General features: G+C 41.1%; 1 non-coding gene across 1 annotated transcript; it reads left to right on the plus strand.

Annotated features, from left to right (window-relative positions):
* Positions 1-23,161: 23,161 nt before the first annotated feature.
* Positions 23,162-23,233, plus strand: TRNAT-UGU (transfer RNA threonine (anticodon UGU)). The gene has a single exon. It is a non-coding gene; the product is annotated as a tRNA-Thr (tRNA).
* The last annotated feature ends 258 nt before the right edge of the window (positions 23,234-23,491 follow it).

Consider the following 23,491-nt stretch of genomic DNA (forward strand, 5'->3'; position numbering starts at 1 on the left):
ATTTACCCGTGGAGAACTAAGACCTATCAACACACTTCGATAATGAACCAAAGAATGATAGAGTACACACTATCATTCTTTGGTTCGTTACTAAAAACTGTTAACACTACGTTACTAAAACTGTTAACACTACGTTACTAAAACTGTTAACACTACGTTACTAAAACTGTTAACCATAAAGATCATCACTAAGAGAGGTCAGGTTATGTGTAACATGTATCACTGCTTCACTGACGGCACTGTTGAAGTGGGTGGAAGATGTACCTGGATGTGTATGTTGTATATTTACAGAATCTTCTCTCGATGATGCATCAGTGAAGCTTGTTAATAGCTTCATTATACGACAAATATTTTATTGTTGTTAGAAGTAAATCCACTGAAATTATATACTGAAACTGGCAGGGTGCACTCCTGAGCACTCATTAGAGTAACATCAAGAAAATAACCAGATATATTCGACTGAGTATTTAAGGTGTTTAGCAAAATAGGTTTGATATTAAATTCCTTTGAATACTTAAGCACGTTGGTGTCTCAAAGCGTGATTCTGCAGACATGTATTCAAAAAACAAATATTAACAATTAGCTTAGGAGGTTAATTTGTACTTACCAATAAAATATCGTAACGACAGACCGATGAAAACCTTACTGACCTAACATGCATATAATGGTCCAATTATATATATCAAACTAATATAGCTAGAATTCGAGATTGCAGTGATTTATTGGTCAAGATAACGCGTCAATAGACCCATCTAGCAACTCTTTAACAATTTGTGATCGAATACACTGTCCACTTAGTGATAGAGAAAACATTATCTTAAATATTAAATGGAAAAAGTCCACATATTGAGTAATTTCCAGCTCCCTCGGATGATGCATTTAGAACTCTATAATTAATGTCTGAATACAAAAATATTTGGTAATTTATTTGGCATGCAACAACATTCTACTGCATATTGAAACTTATGCAATATATGTGATGCGTTAGTAACTTTATCTTGTATAAGTAAATGAATCAAATACTGTGTTCAGTGCAGACGAGGAGTCACAATAACGTGGCTGAAATATGTTGACCAACCCACACCTCTTCACTTTCTAGTGTGTGGTTTGGTCAACTGTGTTCAGTGATCAACTATGTAGTTCAACAATAACTTTGTCCAGAATACAATGTATATATACGGTTGGGTGGGCAATGTCTCTTAAATGACAATGCAATAGCTGTTCAATCACCCTTGGTGGTTGAGTACTCAATAACCCGTTACACAAGTGATGGAAAAACATATAATTTACCATGTCCGTGGAAGACAAAACGGAAATGTATATTAGTTCGCCATCGTTGAAACTGAATGTGCATGTCAGTGGAAGAAACGCAACTACATAATCAATCAAATAACCTAAAATTACTTCACTGTAAATCTTACTTCTCTCTCAGGAGGAAGCACAATCTCCCTCCTCTCTCCCCTTAAGCTAGAAGCCGAGCTGTAAGTCCTACTCAGGGACCCATCTCCACACCTCCCTCAATGAGCTACAAGAGTCGCTATTGACAGACCAGCGACCAACAACACGTTAAACCAACAAGCATGATGATGTGTGTGTGTACAGGGACAGCCAGGACAACAAGAGTACTTTTATGATGTGTGTGTGCACAGGAACAGCCAGGACAACAAGAGTACTTTTATGATGTGTGTGTGTGCAGGGACAGCCAGGACAACAAGAGTACTTTTATGATGTGTGTGTGTGCAGGGACAGCCAGGACAACAAGAGTACTTTTATGATGTGTGTGTGTGCAGGGACAGCCAGGACAACAAGAGTACTTTTATGATGTGTGTGTGTGCAGGGACAGCCAGGACAACAAGAGTACTTTTAGCACAACAAAACTTGGAAATTAAAAACATAAATAAATAAATAAATAAACGCAAGACACGGAATATTTTCTAGTAGCGTTTCATTGTATTATTGGACAGACTCAAATGATTTATACAAATGTGACTTTTGTTTTAGGAGGGTGGGGGGGGAGGGGGTGTGTGATGGCGGACATAGCATACTGATGAATGTGAATCTCTATTTAATAATATTCATAAGATAAATTAAATGTAATTAGGTAGAAGTGCGCACCTCTGTCTCCCTAGAGAGGGAGACAGGTGCGGACTGCAGACAGATACATAGGCTCAGTCCGATCTTACACCTAACTCTTCATTTTTGACGCAATTGGATACATGCTTGATTTATAATAATGTTCTTATGAAATAAATGAAAATGAGACTTTTTTCTACCAAAAAAGCGATTCGGTTTCACTGGACAGTTATCACCTTTTCATACTTCTTATATGCATATAACAAAGATGAAAAGGTGATAGGAGATATAAGTAACAGGAATTAAAAACATTGGAGTGGTGGATACCACCCCACCAGCGATGGCTGAAATAAGTTTTGATTGGTCCTGGGCTCACACGCTGCCACATGACCTCCATGACAACCAATCCCCAGCAACTTTTGTAATGCGTTTTAGGTACAGTTTTGTTTTTTATCAACCCAAGAGCATGCAACGAGTCCTCTCTGATATATATACTCAATCGTTCCAATATTATATCCCTTGGATTATAACTTGCATTTTCAGGCAAGAGTCTCTTGGTTATCTTGAGATTATCTTGAGATGATTTCGGGGCTTTTCAGTGTCCCCGCGGCCCGGTCCTCGACCAGGCCTCCACCCCCAGAAAGCAGCCCGTGACAGCTGACTAACACCCAGGTACCTTTTTTACTGCTAGGTAACAGGGGTATAGGGTGAAAGAAACTCTGCCCATTGTTTCTCGCCGGCGCCTGGGATCGAACCCAGGACCACAGGATCACAAGTCCAGTGTGCTGTCCGCTCGGCCGACCGGCTCCCGGTCAGAGATCCTTGGTAGAGACAATCCTCGAGTAACTGCGAGACATCATCGAGTAGAAGTGATTAAATGAGAACATTTCTGGGGTATGGACTCAGAGCCGTGATTTATGAGACATAAACCATGAACTCGATTTAAAAAGTTAAGAACTTTGAATCCAGAAATGTGATTCAAGAACCGGTTTAAATTGAGAAACAAGCGAGCAGTGCAGCAATACGAAAGAAAATATTATATATAATAGATGCAGTGATCATAGCACAATTAAAGTCAAGAATGGCTGCAAGAAATGGAAGGTGCCTAAGGCAGACTTATTTTCGCCAGGCACAGCTTCGCCAGGCTGTACTTAAGCCAACCACATATTATCATGATGCTGATATTGACTAGACCTCCAGGCCAGTCAGCATTCAATGTCTCGTTTACACTCGTTTCTCTCTTTTTTGAGCACAAACCTACACCAAGTCCAGGTCATTAGACATAGCCATTAACATAAGCTAACTGCAGAACCTGACTCGCTCGTTTTAATTGGTCATGAAATGAGTTTTCTCAGAAAAAACTCGTTTAAGTAGAGAGTACTTTGGTGGGTGTGGTGTGTGCTGTCCACGGTACTCTCGTTCTTCCTCCACCACCACACACCACCACACACCTCAGACACCACCACACACCTCACACACACACCAAACTTTTGTCAAAACATTTACCTAAACACCACATCAGAGGCCGGGTTGGTCCCACCAGAACCTACATTCCATGATGCCAATGCCTGGCGTCTGAGTGATGAGGTTTGTAAACAAGTCCGTCTTCTGAATAATTGAGCATTCTTTATACCAAACATGGCATGCCAGGAAGACACGGGGTAGACATGATCGTGACGTACAAAATACTTAAGGTAAATCGACATGGTAGACAAGTACTATTTGAAATGGGTGAAATACAGGGATATTAGAGGGATCTTCTTTAGTGTAAGAACAGTAATAAAGGAACGAACTAGGGAGTGAAGTACGAGGCAGACTTCATACATGAACAGTTCAAACTGGTTTAAGAATGAGAAGTGGGACCCAAAGACTGAAGCTCAACCCTGCAAGTACCTTCAAGTGAGTTCGTAAGAGAGATTCACATTTACACATTTACTTAACAATTAATTTAGAATGTTTATATAGTCTGCTTAACCCAAGGATATATACACCGAGAGATACTTCTCAGGATATCTACACCCAAAGGTTTACTTTTCCAGGATATCTATACCCAAATGTTTACTTTTCAGGATATCTACACCCCAGTGTTTACTTTTCAGGATATCTACACCCAAAGGTTAACTTTTCAGGATATATATAGACTCAGACGTGTACTTCTCAGGAAGTATACACCCAGAGATGTTCATCTTTGAATGTATATACCGAGAGGTATATTTTTAGCTATTACATTCATGTAAGAGAACTTCTCCAATAGAATATATGATCTTACTGGAAAATGTTCAGCACAATAGGGCAGGACAAAATCAACCAGGATCTATTAAATTAACTCAAACATCGGGAGAAGGCAAGTGCCGAGGCCCTGAGGGCTACAGGGCTGATAACTGTAGATAAATGTAGATATGTAAATACGTAGATATGTAAATGTAGATAACTGTGTAATAGAGTAACAACACCAGTTGACCCTCATACGGATTCAAGATGTTGAAAAAATTTTGATAAAGGTAAATCCGGAATTTTCTTCAGAAAGTCTAACATGAGACACAAGAATATTGTGCTGTAGAAAGCCACACATCAAGACACACATGAGGATATGTTTCTCCCGTATAGAAATATACCTGTTGAACTTTTCACTTCTCGAACCCCTCGAAGCTATGTCGATGCTCCAGGTTTAACACTTGGATTAGCACGTCAGGAGGACTAAATGGGCCAAATTAACATTTCACGGGCTCAGGGGGTAGGGTTCAACACCGGTAAAACAGCGTCTTTAACTTAGATAAATTAACTAACAGATATGAGGTTCAGTTGCACCATGGAACCCTCAAATGGCATCGCTCATTGTTCCCACACAACGATACTTCAGTATAGCCAATTCAACGTTCAAATAGACCCAGAAGGCTTCGTGTCTGTTACTGGCTTACGAGGCTGATATCGCAGTGCCCCCCCCTACAGAGAGGATATCGTGATCTCCCATTGTTGTGATATCGTGGCTCTTAAAGCTCCTTCCTGATTGAAACATTACTTAGTTTTACTCTCACTCGCACTTGACACGGAATGTCTATTATTTTGCTATTATCGTAATGCGTTTTAATGGCGTTGCTTGAGAGAGCGGCGAAGCCTGTGTGTTGTGGGTGGGAGCGATGGTTATTGACAGGGTATTGACAGTATAGTGTACAGGGTATTGACAGTATAGCGTACAGGGTATTGACAGTATAGCGTTCAGGGTATTGACAGTATAGCGTTCAGGGTATTGACAGTATAGCGTTCAGGGTATTGACAGTATAGCGTCCAGGGTATTGACAGTATAGCGTTCAGGGTATTGACAGTATAGCGTTCAGGGTATTGACAGTATAGTGTACAGGGTATTGACAGTATAACGTACAGGGTATTGACAGTATAGCGTTCAGGGTATTGACAGTATAACGTTCAGGGTATTGACAGTATAACGTTCAGGGTATTGACAGTATAGCGTTCAGGGTATTGACAGTATAGCGTTCAGGGTATTGACAGTATAGTGTACAGGGTACTGACAGTATAGCGTACAGGGTATTGACAGTATAGTGTACAGGGTACTGACAGTATAGCGTTCAGGGTATTGACAGTATAGCGTTCAGGGTATTGACAGTATAGTGTACAGGGTATTGACAGTATAGTGTACAGGGTATTGACAGTATAGTATACAGTGTACAGGGTATTGACGGGAGAATAATTATTATGAGAAAATGCTCAGTCAATATGACTATATAGCACATATGAGGATATGTGAGGATATAGCACATACAGGATATGAGAATAGGATCAGTGGTGGGATTGGAGGATGGAGTGAAGGAAGTGTGCCCAGCTTTGTAGACCCTCGGGGATCGAGTACCGACCTGCAGGAAGAGAAGCCGTCGCTGAAGAGTCCCGTCCAAGCTAATAGACAGGGGGGGGGGGAGGGAGATGGAATGAGAAATATCCCACAGCCATCTGCATAACATCACAATCTACTTGATCCAGGACGGACCGAAACGTCGTCGTCTCCTCGTCTTCTGTTGAGTCGTCTGGTCATCATATCTTCAGCCACGTTATTGTGACTCATCGTCTGCATCACAGGATGTGTATAGGGTGCACCGTAAACAAATCATTCATAGGATGAGAGTTGGGTACACAATAAACTACCTTTCACAGGAAGAGGATTGGGTGCAGAATAAGCTACCACTCACAGGATGAGTATGTGGCGAACAACAAACTGCCTTTCCACAGGATGAGTAATTGAGTTCAACTACTGCTCATACGACGAGAATTAGGTGCACAATAAACTACCGCTTACAAGATGAGTATGGCGTGAATAATATACTACCGCTCACAGGAGCGGATACCGCTCAATCGGGAGTTGTAGTTCAGAGAGCAGAAATAGTTTCACTTAATGCCTCTGTTCACCTAGTAGTAAATAGAAACCTGAGAGTTAGACATCTACTAGGAGCTGCATACTGGGGAGGTGTTTGTGTGTTAGAGAAAAATATATGTATGATTGTGGAAAATAGGTCGAGAATCTGTATGTAAGACAACCGATGGCTAGAAAGGCGGGGTCCAAGAGCTAACAGCTTCATCCTGCAAGCACAAACATAGAATACACACACACACATACACACACACAGTATGTGTACTGTGTATGTATGTGAATATACTGTGTTTATGTATACACACTATGAGCCATAGAGACGTTAGAAAGAATTTTTTCAGTGTCAGAGTAGTAGACGAATGGAATGCATTAGGAAGTGATGTGGTGGAGGCTGAGTCCATACACAGCTTCAAGTGTAGATATGATAGAGCCCAGTAGGCTCAGGACCTGTACATTAGTTGATTGACAGTGAGAGACGGGACCAAAGAGCCAGAGCTCAACCCCCGCAAGCACAACTAGGTAACTAGGTAAGTACACACACACACACACACAAATAAACACAGCTGTGACGGTGACTTCATAATTTTTGAGGGTATGAACGCAAAGTCATTCATCGCGACCCACTCCCCCAAGCCTTCCTTCGTCCCTGCCGTTCCCTGAATACCATCCGTCCCCATCCCCTAACCATCCACTACAAGATTCCCCCCCCCCCAACTTTACCCCAGCAAGCATAACCCCTTTTCTCCCCAACCTGCTTGCCTGCTGCTCCCTGCATGCTGACTCTCTTCCCCACACCCCAGCCAACCTCAGCTTAGCCTCCTAAGTTAAAGGATCTGTTGACGTTGTTAAGGTATCTCTTGACGCTTCAGTTTTCGAGCGACTGTCATGTTTGTTGGTGAGATGAAGCTAGCGGGTGAACGGCCTCCCTCGTCTTCCACACCGTGTGTGTGTTTATGGTAATTCCAGCATTTTTTTTCTCCGTGCCATGAGGTTCACCTCTTGAATTTCAACACGAGCTCAATGTTTCTTAAAGACCAACTATGTGGAATTTATAATGGTCTTCGCTGTTGTTGTTGTTTTATAAGTGGTGAAAATATGATTCGATGCCAGTTTCAGACTCGTCAGAGTTAATCCAGAGAGAATAAAAAGCCACACACACACACACACACACACACACACACACACACACACACACACACACACACACACATAGTGGAAATAGATGAAATGTTCACACGTAATAATAACAGAACGAGGGGACATGGGTGGAAACTGGAAACTCAGATGAGTCACAGAGATGTTAGGAAGTTTTCTTTTAGCGTGAGAGTAGTAGAAAAATGGAATGCACTTGGGGAACAGGTTGTGGAAGCAAATACTATTCATACTTTTAAAACTAGGTATGATAGGGAAATGGGACAGGAGTCATTGCTGTAAACAACCGATAGCTAGAAAGGCGGGATCCAAGAGTCAATGCTCGATCCTGCAAGCACATATAGGTGAGTACACACACACACACACAACGAAACCGGGTTATCAAAAGTGGTACAAAAGTATGCCCCCTCCTCGTTATCGCGCAATGAATCCAAATTGCTCAATCTTCTTCAATGCCTGCTTTTTTTTTTGAAGGAGGGGGAGGTTATATAGGAACCTCTTCGTCCCCATTGTGTACAGGTTCAAATGCATTACGGCTGGGCTATTGAGACCTCACCTCAGAGCGGATCTAGGTGGGGTGTACCACCGACCATTATCCCCCTTAACAGGGGAACAAGATCACCCAGAGCCTCGCCAACACGCTTCACATCTTAGCTACACACACATCTCCATTCTCCCAAATTTTCCATGCAGGTGTTAAGAAAAAAAATTTTGCCTTTTCTGAACTACACATCCCCCCCCCCCCCCCCCATTTAACCCCTTTCCACGAACATAAGGTTGAGAGAGAGAGAGAGAGAGAGAGAGAGAGAGAGAGAGAGAGAGAGAGAGAGAGAGAGAGAGAGAGAGAGAGAGAGAGAGAGAGAGAGAGAGAGAGAGAGTGTACAAGAAAATTATTTTTTTGTGAACGAAAGGTAATACGGATTTGTAGTGGATTTTAGATAAAATCCGCTTAGATTTTTTATTTTTTATTTTTTTATTAATGTGAACTGTAAGGCTGGAGTGGATATATATATATATATATATATATATAGGATAACGGAGATGTTTAACGAATATGAAAATAACGAATATAACCAACTTCACGAAACTCTCTCGTTTTAAACATCAGCGAGTTGGTTCTCAGCCAACTTTTGTGGCTAACTCAGTTGATTTGGGGTGTTTTAGGCACGGTACACTGTAAGTCTCCGTAGACATGTAGGCATGGTGCACTGTATCACTCCGTGGGGTTATATGCATAATACACTCTAACACTCCGGGGATATAACCACAGTACACTGTAACACGGGAGGTCATAGCTACACTGTAACACGGAAGGTTATACTCATAGCTACACTCTAACACGGGAGGTTATACTCATAGCTACACTAACACGGAAGGTTATACTCATAGCTACACTGTAACACGGAAGGTTATACTCATAGCTACACTGTAACACGGAAGGTTATACTCATAGCTACACTGCAACACGGGAGATTATACTCATAGCTACACTGTAACACGGGAGGTTATACTCATAGCTACACTGTAACACGGGAGGTTATACTCATAGCTACACTGTAACACGGGAGGTTATACTCATAGCTACACTGTGACACGGAAGGTTATACTCATAGCTACATTGTAACACGGGAGATTATACTCATATCTACACTGCAACACGGGAGGTTATACTCATAGCTACACTGTAACATGGAAGGTTATACTCATAGCTACACTGTAACACGGAAGGTTATACTCATAGTTACACTGTAACACGGAAGGTTATACTCATAGTTACACTGTAACACGGAAGGTTATACTCATAGCTACACTGTAACACGGAAGGTTATACTCATAGCTACACTGTAACACGGAAGGTTATACTCATAGTTACACTGTAACACGGAAGGTTATACTCATAGTTACACTGTAACACGGAAGGTTATACTCATAGCTACACTGCAACACGGGAGATTATACTCATATCTACACTGCAACACGGAAGGTTATACTCATAGCTACACTGTAACACGGAAGGTTATACTCATAGCTACACTGCAACACGAGAGATTATACTCATAGCTACACTGTAACACGGGAGGTTATACTCATAGCTACACTGTGACACGGAAGGTTATACTCATAGCTACACTGTGACACGGAAGGTTATACTCATAGCTACACTGTAACACGGGAGATTATACTCATATCTACACTGCAACACGGGAGGTTATACTCATAGCTACACTGTAACATGGAAGGTTATACTCATAGCTACACTGTAACATGGGAGGTTATACTCATAGCTACACTGCAACACGGGAGATTATACTCATAGCCATGAGTACCCCCTTCCCCCTATAAGTCACCCATGAGTAACCCAGTTCCTTCGCCCTAATGATGAGTAATTCTTCCTGAGCCACCAGTGAGTAACACTCGTCTTCCTCCCCACCCCACCAATGAGTGACCCTCTGCCCCCCCCCCCCGTGAAGTGACCCATCACGTACCCATCCCCACCTCATCATGACCGTCCTCATATTCACACCCCAGCCTCATCTCTATTCATGACCACAATCACCCTCACTCACTACCCGGATGTTCCCAGATCAAAACACTACCCGGAGGTCAGTAGAGCTTCCATGAGCTCAGGTGACGCTCGCTTGATCACTCGTAATTAATCCTGATGATTTTCATTTAATAATAATTACAGTAGTATTGTAATAAATTGTTATTGTGCTACGAATGTAATGATAATAGATATATTGTAATAATAGCAATAATATGGCGTAATATTACGAGTGAGGAGTAAAGTAGTAGAGTGGTGTAGAGACTCGTGGATACCGGGAGTGTGGCTCTGTTAGAACCTCTGTTAGTTCTTCTGTTAGTCCTTCTGTTAGTCCTCCTGTTAGTCCCTCTGTTAGTCCCTCTGTTAGTCCCTCTGCTAGTCCCTTCCTCAACAGTACACTACCAAAACAACAGGTGCGAGGTGTGTCAACCAAAGATGTTTACTCAGGACGAACGAAGCAATTTCAGCGTTCATACCCACCCAAAATACTAAACATTTTGGGACGCATTTAGGCACCATACAAAACATGCAGCCACTTCATGAATTACAAAAAAAAAATTGTACATGAATGTTTAATAACTGAAAATAGTGTTCAGTAAAATTAACACAATCCTCGTCATGTTCAAAGTTACTTTAGAGAGAAAGTTCATTTCTAATTTACAAACTTCAAATTCAAACCAATGAAGTAGACAAGACTCAAGGTTGAATTTGACACTGTCATTAAGTGTGAAGTAAACTTTATGTACCCGACTGAATACTTTACATTCAGGACTCTGGGATCACGTACGGACTATGGTACAGTACCACTTCACTCTGGGATCACGTAAGGACTATGGTATAGTACCACGTGACTCTGGGATCACGTACGGACTATAGTACAGTACCACGTGACTCTGGGATCACGTACGGACTATGGTACAGTACCACGTGACTCTGGGATCACGTACGGACTATAGTACAGTACCACGTGACTCTGGGATCACGTACAGACTATAGTACAGTACCACGTGACTCTGGGATCACGTACGGACTATGGTACAGTACCACGTGACTCTGGGATCACGAAGTATGACACAGGCGGAGACTGTTCCACTAAACAGAACTGAAAACACAGTTTTCTTCCAGTTATTAGCTCAAGATCAGGAGCCGACATAACAAATGCTAAACTTCCCACATTCTAGAATCCCACAAAGAAAATGTAAATATAAATTGACTTAGTCAAATTAGGGGCCTCGTAGCCTGGTGGATAGCGCGCAGGACTCGTAATTCTGTGGCGCGGGTTCGATTCCCGCACGAGGCAGAAACAAATGGGCAAAGTTTCTTTCACCCTGAATGCCCCTGTTACCTTGCAGTAAATAGGTACCTGGGAGTTAGTCAGCTGTCACGGGCTGCTTCCTGGGGGTGGAGGCCTGGTCGAGGACCGGGCCGCGGGGACACTAAAAAGCCCCGAAATCATCTCAAGATAACCAAGATAGTCAGGTATATATACCCGACTAAGTGTGGGTATATACAATCCCCTCACTATATAAATCCTTACACAGTGTGGAGTCTTTGCAGAGGTCTTGGGAGTAGTCGGCAAACGCTATTAAAGAATATTGAGACACGAACCTCACAGAATAGAAAGGAACTATCAGGGGGAAAGCGCCAAGCCATTACGACTATATAGCACTTGGAAGGGGTCAAGATAAGGATTTGGATTGGGACGGGGGGAAGGAATGGTGTCCAACCACTTGGGCGGTCGGGGATTGAACGCCAACCTGCATGAAGCGAGACCGTCGTTCTACCGTCCAGCCCAAGTGGTTGGACACGATCCTCACAGAACAATTGGAGAAATTGCCATCTGATATGCGGCATAAAGCATTTAAGAACATGAGAATGAAGGTAACTGCTGAAGCCTGTTGGCCCATACGAGGCAGCTCCTATTTATAACCTCCCAAATTCATTCATATATATGTCTAACCTACGCTTGAAACAATCAAGGGATCCTAGTTGTATTATGTTACTCAGTAACTGGTTCCACCAATCAACCACCCTGTCACCGAACCAGTATTTACCCAGGTCAATTTTCGCAATGAAGTATCAGGTCGACCAGTTGCAAGTCAGACTTACTGGACCATAGATCAGCAAAGAGAGACATCTCAAGAAATGAATATATTAATAAACAAACATCATAACAAATCCACCGGGCTGTGATGAGGGTTCGAACCTACGTCGAACCCTCGATTAAGGCAGCGTCTTGGATTCTCTCGGACGTAGGTTCGAATCCACATCACGGCCCTTGTGGATTTGTTCATTTGATGCATCACGCTATTGTGATTTCAATCTCATGAAAAATCATTGGTGGCTTTGTTTACAATTATTAAACAGTTAATGAGCTCCGAAGAACCAAGAGGCTGTTTATAACAATAACAACAGTTGACTGGGAAGTTTTCATGCTTGTAAATTGTTTAATAAATGTAAACAAAGGCGTCAAAGATTGAGGAAAGATGTACACGTTCGTATGTACTTGCGTAACTGCTTCGTGAATCTGGCACCAAGAGCGTAGCTAAGCATAACACAGAAGCACCAATAACCCAGTAGAGAACCACGGAACAATATATTTACTTTTAGTCTGGGTAAGATCTTTTGAACAACCCAATATCCTTAATAGGTTAAATAAGAATTTTGATAAGAGTGATTTATTAAGTAACAAATAAATTAGCTTTAGAAATAATTAAATGTACTTTAGATATATTTATGCACATGACTACTAAATGCGGACCATATATATTAGAGGAGGAACCACCCGCCAAACACACACCGAAACTACGACGTTGGTACAACGTTCGGACAAGTTTTAACACCTCCTAACCAGTTATAACAACCAATATAGCAAGTTGTAACAACGTTCTAATACGTCATAAACACGTTAAGCCAAGATGTAACAACTTTATTACAAGTTGTAACAAGCGGAAAATAGAGACAGTTTCGGTTTGTGTTTCCAGGGCAGTATCTTAAATTCTTTTCGTATATAATGAGAATTCTTGAGAGAGAACTCAAATGAAAATATTTTATTCGTCCTGGAAATAAACTTCCAAGTGCATAAGGTTTTCATTTTTTTTTTCCTTCTTTCATGTACTTGAAGGAAGTGTAGGGAGGAGGAGGCCAGGAATCTGACAAACCACTTTAAAAACCGAATCCTAGAACGAACTTAGGAACAACGGAATATACACTCTCAAAATTATTTAACTCTCTCCCTCCTTTTTGTGCTACAGACGATAAAGAGCAGTACTTACTCCGTCAAGCTGACCAAGACGCCATGAAGCACCTTAAACGTTGCCCAAATGATCTAGTTTGGGATGCTGATAGCTTCATCCCGCACCCCCCCTCCCCCCCCACCGCCAGCCCCATCCACCCCACCACTACCTCCAGCCCCAAGGCAGGGGACAACACACATCCACTCCACACCTGCACCCACAGTCGACATCCCCACTGTAAATATCCTGAAATCCGCCACGAACGACTCGGTTGCCTTAGGAAGATTGTGAGAGTGATTGTTTTTCATCATTTGACTTCTTAGTAACTGGTTCACCGAGATTTGAGACCGTCGTTGGCCAATTAGGAGCATTTTTTGGATCATTGTTGAGCGGAGCTCGGCTATCACTCATCTCCAGAATTTAATATTCGGCTAAACGTTGAAAGCGAGGCTCCGCTAAAGTAATTGTAATGTGAATTAATTGCCTATTAAAGCCGCCTGGTAATTAGCATAAGGTCCGAATATTTGCGAGAAAAGATGGAAATTTGCAAGTTAATGTCTGCGCGTCCTGAGCTTCACATTCTTGATTCACTTCCAGCTGTCTGCTTCATATTTTGCTTTTTGTTTACTCCAAGAATCTTGCATCACTCCCAGCTTCAAGCATCACTCCCAGCTTCAAGCATCACTCCCAGCTTCAAGCATCACTCCCAGCTTCAAGCATCACTCCCAGCATCACTCCCAGCATCACTCCCAGCATCACTCCCAGCATCACTCCCAGCATCACTCCCAGCATCACTCCCAGCATCACTCCCAGCTTCAAGCATCACTCCCAGCATCACTCCCAGCTTCAAGCATCACTCCCAGCTTCAAGCATCACTCCCAGCATCACTCCCAGCTTCAAGCATCACTCCCAGCATCACTCCCAGCTTCAAGCATCACTCCCAGCATCACTCCCAGCTTCAAGCATCACTCCCAGCATCATTCCCAGCATCACTCCCAGGATCACTCCTAGCATCACTCCCAGCTTCAAGCATCACTCCCAGCATCACTCCCAGCTTCAAGCATCACTCCCAGCATCACTCCCAGCTCCCAACGTCGTTCTCAACTCCATCGTCGTCTGTTTTACTCCCGCCTTTGATTCACGCAAACTGATGCTGCTTCATTGGTCAATTATCACTTTACTCTGAGCCTTGCTTCACGCCTCGATAGATGCTTCACGCCCTGATCCTTGCTTCACGCCCTGATCCTTGCTTCACGCCCTGATCCTTGCTTCACGCCCTGATCCTTGCTTCACGCCCTGATCCTTGCTTCACGCCCTGACCCTTGCTTCACGCCCTGATCCTTGCTTCACGCCCTAATCATTGCTTCACGCCCTGATCCTTGCTTCACGCCCTGACCCTTGCTTCACGCCCTGATCCTTGCTTCACGCCCTAATCATTGCTTCACACACAGATCGTTGCATCACACCAAAATCTTTGCATCATGCTCTGATCTCTGCTTCACTCTGTCCGTTACTCAACTCTCGATTCGTTGATGCTGCAACTCATCCTCCGATTAACAGTACGGTTTAATACTAAGTGTAATAAGTACATTTCCTTACTGTCATATATAGTACATAATTGCACTTATGGGGCTGTTGCATTTACCTCCCCATTTCTGGACACCCTTTGTGTTGTCCCATTATGGGTCCATTACTTCCCCCCCCCCCATATTGTGTCAATTGTGCCAACTAGGGGTTGGTTACTCCGCTCCCTGACTGTTACTCAACACCCTTTTCCATTGTTCTACTCCCTACCCGTTGTTCTACTCTCTACCTGTTGTTCTGGAACTGTTTTATCTGTTATTAGGGTGAACAACAGGCAAGAACCAAGCGATGGGTTGATACTGGTAAGCTGTGGTCACTCACTGCTGATCAAGCTTGTCACTGCCAGCTTAGGGACCTCTTACCTGCTATTGAGCTGAGGCTGTCCGGCTGAGCGGATAGCACGCTGGACGCGTGATCCTGTGGTCCCGGGTTCGATCCCGGGCGCCGGCGAGAAACTATGGGCAGAGTTTCTTTCACCCTATGCCCCTGTTACCTAGCAGTAAATAGGCTGACACCGGCTTCTTCTTGGTGTGTGTGTGTGTGTGTGTGTGTGTGTGTGTGTGTGTGTGTGTGTGTGTGTGTGTGTGTGTGTGTGTGTGTGTGTGTGTGTGTGTGTACTCACCTAGTTGTACTCACCTAGTTGTGTTTGTGGGGGTTGAGCTCTGGCTCTTTGGTCCCGCCTCTCAACCGTCAATCAACAGGTGTTCAACCGTCAATCAACAGGTGTGTGTGTGTATGTGTATGTGTATGTGTATGTGTATGTGTGTGTGTGTGTGTGTGGTGTAGGGGAAAAAAATAGTAGTAGTAGTTAGTAACAGTTGATTGACAGTTGAGAGGCGGGCCGAAAGAGGCGAGCTCAACCCCCGTAAGCACAACTAGGTGAATACAACTAAGTGAATACACACACACACACACACACACACACACACACACACATTTCTGTAACTAGACCAAAATGACCAAGGATTGTATATAGCAATACAGCAATCGTCTGAGGCACATGTAAATATCACAACATCAACAGTATATACTCCACTACACCAACAAAAGCCTGAATATAATTCAGTAATTGAAATAAGGAGGCATTTAGATCACCTACGTAAGACAAGATTAAGAATATGCAGCCCCATCGTCGAGGCCCCTTCTCAAAATTCACGTTAGGAAATCAGAAAAGGTTCAGAGCTTAGCAACAAGACTCGTCCCAGAACTGAGAGGGATGGTTTATGAAAGAACTGAGAGGGATGGTTTATGAAAGAACTGAGAGGGATAGTTTATGAAAGAACTGAGAGGGATAGTTTATGAAAGAACTGAGAGGGATGGTTTATGAAAGAACTGAGAGGGATGGTTTATAAAAGAACTGAGAGGGATGGTTTATGAAAGAACTGAGAGGGATGGTTTATGAAAGAACTGAGAGGGATAGTTTATGAAAGAACTGAGAGGGATAGTTTATGAAAGAACTGAGAGGGATGGTTTATGAAAGAACTGAGAGGGATGGTTTATGAAAGAACTGAGAGGGATAGTTTATGAAAGAACTGAGAGGGATGGTTTATGAAAGAACTGAGAGGGATAGTTTATGAAAGAACTGAGAGGGATAGTTTATGAAAGAACTGAAAGGGATGGTTTATGAAAGAACTGAGAGGGATGGTTTATGAAAGAACTGAGAGGGATAGTTTATGAAAGAACTGAGAGGGATAGTTTATGAAAGAACTGAAAGGGATGGTTTATGAAAGAACTGAGAGGGATGGTTTATGAAAGAACTGAGAGGGATGGTTTATGAAAGAACTGAGAGGGATAGTTTATGAAAGAACTGAGAGGGATGGTTTATGAAAGAACTGAGAGGGATGGTTTATGAAAGAACTGAGAGGGATGGTTTATGAAAGAACTGAGAGGGATGGTTTATGAAAGAACTGAGAGGGATGGTTTATGAAAGAACTGAGAGGGATGGCTTATGAAAGAACTGAGAGAGATGGTTTATGAAAGAACTGAGAGAAATGGTTTATGAAAGAACTGAGAGGGATGGTTTATTAAAGACGACGTAATACACAAGACACGACATTAGTAGAAAATAGGTAAGAGTTCGAGATAGGACCTGACAGAGAGATATTTAAAAATGAATGGGAATTGATAGAGAAGAAAAAGTGATTTTCACACAGAAAACCTATTGGACAGGTGTACATGGATTGATGTTGAGAAACAAGCTAATCACAGAGATGTTAGAAAGTTTTATTTTAACGTAAGAGTATTGGGGAAAATGGATTATTATTATTATTGGCATCCTTATTGACAAAAACTAATTACAATTTTGCATAATCTGATTCAATTATGCCTTAGTAGAGTGAGAATAATGCTGGTATTCACTGTCACACAGAACAGAGGGTCATATACAAGACAATAGGTCTAAACTGTAGGTTGAAGCACACATATATATATATATATATATATATATATATATATATATATATATATATATATATATATATATATATATATATATATATATATATATATATATTATATATATATATATATTATATATATATATATATATATATATATATTTATATATATATATATATATATATATATATATATATATATATATATATATATATATATATATATATATATACCATAGTTACAATCAACATCATTATACTATACAGGTTTCAGTGTACGAATATGTAAAAAGAAACTTTCTATTGTGCACTGCCACACAATGGCAGGAATGAGTTCATAAAAGCTTACACATAAAATAAATAAAATTGTTCTTTATTTGTTAAAATGGACAAGTAAATTTAGGATAAATTGTTAAGATGTCGTCCAGTATACCAGAATGAAAAAGCGAACTCCATTCATAGCTTTATAATGCAGATATGATCCATAGTCATTGGCACTGCAATGATATGTCATTGCATTAGACAACCAACGGCTAGAAAGGGATTATATTATATATATAAATATATTATATATATATATATATATTGTATATATAAAATAATAAATCTCATCCTCTATTCATCTATCGACCATAAAGATATATTCATACAATCAATAAACCAGTATGTATGTAAACTGTTTACTTAATAGTCTCTTGAGTAAGACCTCAACGGCGCCTCTCTCCTGTGCTGGTCTCATCGTATTAAACCACTAGAAGCGATCTCAAGGAATATCCCAGAAGCACATATTGCTGCATGGTTAACCTCTTACATCACTACCGAGAACACCGTCTTACTTAGAGCATTATATGTGTGTGTTTCAGAAACTTCTAAGACGCATGAGGTTTAAAATGGTGCCGTAAGCGGGCTCTGACAATGCGTCAGCAACCCCCAGCGTAATTTCTTGCGTCATGCGATCCGCAGCTGTCTACAAAAGCATGACTTGAATAATCAATAAGTGAGTAAAAATAATTCCTCCAAAAATATCTCTACAATTGGTCAAAATAAACAATTGTCAAGTGATGCCTCCTGCTCATTTTTAGAGTTATTTACATTCTTGGGAACATTTTTGTTTAATAGTTTTGCAATATATAATGAGTTAAATTTTCGAGTAACGGCAAAACTGGGCATTGTTTTAATTATTATTCATTACTAACAAATTGGCGCACCTGCGTTCCACCAATTTTTTTGTTAACTAGATGTTTAAGGCCGGCAATATTCTGGGTGATGTAGGAGATGTCATTTCAGCCTCATTAAAATGCTACTCTCATTTGGCTTTAGGGTCCAGCACGGCATGGCGTTGCCCCTGATGTTGAGACTAAGGTACCTTGAAGGGGGGAAGACGAGAACCCTCCTTTCTCCCCCAGCACTATATTCTCATGATGAGCTTCACTATAATAAGGTGATGCATCAATTAACCTTCAAAACCAATTTAATCAGGTAATTTGATCCCCTAGCCGAGCTAGCTAACTATCTAATTAACATGACCTGTAGTTAACGGTGTGATAGATTGCTCTTGTGAGCTCCATGGTCAACCAACCTATAATTGGGGTGAAAATGATCTGAATTATGGACTAGGTGTGAGTGGATGAGTTGATCTACAAGCTACAAATCAAGTTGACTGGTGTGATGAATGGCTGCCATTAGAAATACTAATAAATAATAATTATGTACATGGTTCTTCTTTATAAACGATTCCTTATGTGGCTTTAAATATAATTTATTTATACATTCTACCTTGTACAAGAAATATTAATATAGAAATACGGTTACAAACCATTTAACTAGTATATATATATATATATATATATATATATATATATATATATATATATATATATATATATATATATATATATATATATATAATTTATTTAACTTATTAGCTCATTTGTATAACTTATTCCTAAAGATCAGTATTTGATGTGACAATTTCTTTGACCTTTGATTTATTATGCACTAATGATTAGTGTTCAGAATTATTTAAGCTTCTTATTAGCAAATTATTTAGAATAATGATTTTAACGGATGATAAATATTTGTATCTAGAGCCCAAGTATCTAGTGCCAAGGTTTCTAGAGCCCCAGGTCTCTTTGAGCTCTGGAATCTTAGAGCTCAGGAATCTTAGAGCTCAGGAATCTTAGAGCTCAGGAATCTTAGAGCCCACGTACCTAGGGCCCAAGTATCTAGGGGGGGCCAAAGAATCTTGACCCTAAGTATCTAGATTCCGGGGCCCGGATTCACGAAGCACTTACGTAAGCACTTACGAACCTGTACATCTTTTCTCAATCTTTGGCGGCTTTGTTTACAAATATTAAACAGTTATTAAGCTCCAAAGCAGCAGGAGGCTGTTTGTAACAATAACAACAGTTGATTGGGAAGTTTTCATCCTTGTAAACTGATTAATAAATGTAACCAAAGCCGTCAAAGATTGAGGAAAGATGTACACGTTCGTAAGTGCTTGCGTAACTGCTTTGTGAATCTGGCCCCTGGTATTTTCAGCCCGTCCTCCAAACAAAGACACAAAAGTTATTCTATGCACCCACCAAACCCCCTGTTTATGTATGAAAAATGGTTTACACACGACTCGAAACTGATTTTGTTGGAACACTTCCGGAAAAAGTGCTTCACTGACGAATTTTGTTCGAACCACAACGGTATAAATGCTTCACCCACGTACTACAAATACAAATACTCTCAAACAGAACCTAAACACTTAACCTAACCTTACCTATAACTATATACTTGCACAGTATGCTATTATAATATTAATTTATTTTTGAAAAAATTCCCGTTTTGAATGAACAGCATGTTAAAATTTATGAATGCGTCTGTGGGGTCGACCGCTGGATGTAATGGACTTGAGTCGAGGAGGGGTTGGGTATTTTGAACCCAAGTATCTAAAGACTAGAGGACCAGATTCACGAAGCAGTTACGCAAGCATTTACGAACGTGGACATCTTTCCTCAATCTTTGACGGCTTTGGTTACATTTATTAAACAGTTCACAAGCATGAAAACTTCCCAATCAACTGTTGTTATTATTATAAACAGCCTCCTGGTTCCTCGGAGCTCATTAACTGTTTAATAATTGTAAACAAAGCCGCCAAAAATTGAGAAAATAGGTTCAGGTTCGTAAGTGCTTGCGTAAATGCTACGTGAATCTGGTCCAGTTTCTAATAACATGCGCAGCAGGGCAAGAAAGTTTAGAATTTTTACGAGCCAAAATATGCGTTATGGAAATCGCAAATAATCTTCTTTGAAATATTTTATAAAGCCAAATTTTGAGATTGACATCTTTTGTTGACCTAAGAACCAGCTCTAAATCTTAGATACACACTTCAAACCCTATAGTAAATCTAGTAAAAATCTAGTAAGCAGATTTTACACGGAACTTCAATGTGATCCCTCAAGGATTCGAACCTTGTCCGACAGGTACCCAGTTAGCCATCGATTTCGTTATAAGTAGTGGGAGGTTGGGGAACCTACTCTGCAACTGGTGTAATGGGTGTTAAGTAAAATGTGGCTGTATCTCTGCAATTACTCCGGTGGGCGATATTTTGCGTCTAGTGGGCGATATTTTGCGTCTAGTGAGTGATATTTTGCGTCTAGTGGGCGATTTTTTGCGTCTAGTGGGCGATATTTTGCGTCTAGTGGGCGATATTTTGCGTCTAGTGGGCGATATTTTGCGTCTAGTGAGCGATATTGTGCGTCTAGTGAGCGATATTTTGCGTCTGGTGGGCGATATTTTGCGTTTAGTGAGCGATATTTCGCGTCTGGTGAGCGATATTGTGCGTCTAGTGAGCGATATTGTGCGTCTAGTGAGCGATATTTTGCGTCTGGTGGGCGATATTTTGCGTTTAGTGAGCGATATTTTGCGTCTGGTGGGCGATATTTTGCGTCTAGTGAGCGATATTGTGCGTCTAGTGAGCGATATTTTGCGTCTAGTGGGCGATATTTTGCGTTTAGTGAGCGATATTTCGCGTCTGGTGAGCGATATTTTGCGTCTAGTGAACGATAATGTAATATCTTGCTCTTCCTCTTCGATTAAATTTCTCGTCATGTCTCGTTCTCCGAGGCTGATTTAATAACAACAATTTTGCATGCAAATGTTTAAATTTTTTAACTGAGGTTTGACTTGAAATAGATTTTGAGTAAAAGTGTGCACTATGTAACTGTGTTGTATTTTATTTTATAATTCCACCAAAAGGATATCACTTGAAGTACATTTTAATTCCACATTTATACCAATTCTCTGAAGTTAATCACATTATGGTATGCATGCCAATCTAGTTAAAAATGCAAGTTAACTTAAACATGCAAAATTAAACTTCCATTCTGGTTAAAACTCCCAAGTTAGCTGCAAGTTAGCTGTTAGCTGTTAGCTTCCAAGTTAACTGCATGCCAAGTTACGAATGCCACGTCAAACATGCCTAGTTAACACGACTGAATGTAATTTATTTATAATTATCTTTGCAGGTGTACCTCAGGGATGCCCTCTTCGTGCCACTCCTCCAAAAAGTAATCTTGTATAAAATTCCTTTGTCTCAAGTATCCTCTCACTAACTCAAGTCAAACATGGCAGATCTGATATTTACACATAATGGACTTCAGTGTAAAAATACGATGGCATGCAGTTTGCAAAGGTCTCATAGCAGTTTCAGGAATAATTGTGATAGGTATAAAAATTAATATTGGCCTAGTAGGTAATGAATGCACCTCAGGAAGAAAATAATATGGTTACCGATCTCTATTTTCCAGCAATTATTTCTAAATCATGAGCCACTAGATGGCTCATGAGAAGATGGAACATTCAACCTCTTTTAAACAAGTCATCTGTTCAATCTTTCAAGTCGGCTCTTCCATGGAGTCGTTCCCCGAGTAACGTAGAACCTGATAAGCTGACAAGTAACGTCTGCAGTGTGGAGCTGTATATAAGGATGCACACATTGCAGTCAAGTGAATGTGCACTAGATTTCTTGATAGCAAACGGTTTTGATATCACAGTGGGGCGTTGAGTGTGGAGTTTAAGTTCCTCTCTTAAACACACACACACGTGATATCTCACAGTGGAACGTTGGGTGTTATCAAGGGGGTTATATCGTAGCCTCTGTCTTCAGTGTGGCCCCTCTACACAATAGCCCTACCCTTCATGTAGTGATTACACTACACCCATGTGTAGTGTAATCGTTCATACAGCGAGACAATTAGGCACGTCCACTACTCTCTTTGTGTAATATGTGGGGACAAAACATAGAGCCCTTTATAAAAGCGGCTCTATTTAGACCACTGTGTAGTACGACTCTACGTAATAAATGTGTATATCAGCTCGTTGTATTATGTTATAAATATTGATGTATATAATATTAATATTTTCACGGCGTAGCCCATTATAAATTTTTGGGAAGATCTGCTCTGTATAAACCTGTTTGTTTGTATTTACCTCTTGGGGTGGACGGTAAAGCAACGGTTTCGCTTCATGCAGGTCGGCGTTCAATCCCCGACCGTCCAAGTGGTTGGGCACCATTCCTTTCCCCCGTCCCATCCCAAATCCTTATCCTGAACCCTTCCAAGTGCAATATAGTCGAATGGCTAGGCGCTTTCCCCTGATAGTTCCTTTCCCTCATATATAAACCCTTGTGTATAGTGGTCCTATATAAACCCTTTTGTACTGTGGTCCTATATAAACCCTTTTGTACTGTGGTCCTATATAAACCCTTTTGTACTGTGGTCCTATATAAAAAATTGTGTAGTGTGTAGCCTCCTTAGCTCAGGGGCAGAGCACTGGTCTTGTAAACCAGGGGTCGTGAGTTCGATTCTCACAGGGGGCAGGTAGACTCTCTGAGTCCATCTATTTTTTTTTACCTGATCAACCAGGCTGTGACTCATACGTCAGGCTGCGAGCAGCCGCGTCCAACAGCCTGGTTGATCAGTCCGGCAATCAGGAGGCCTGGTCGACGACCAGGCCGCGGGGACGCTAAGCCCTGGAAGCACCTCAAGGTAACCTTAAGGTAGTGTGGTCCTATATAAACCCTTGTGTAGTGTGGTCCTATATAAACCCTTGTGCAGTGTGGTCCTATATAAACCCT

This window comes from Procambarus clarkii, chromosome 8 (genome assembly GCF_040958095.1).
Source record: "Procambarus clarkii isolate CNS0578487 chromosome 8, FALCON_Pclarkii_2.0, whole genome shotgun sequence".
Lineage (NCBI taxonomy): Eukaryota > Metazoa > Arthropoda > Malacostraca > Decapoda > Cambaridae > Procambarus > Procambarus clarkii.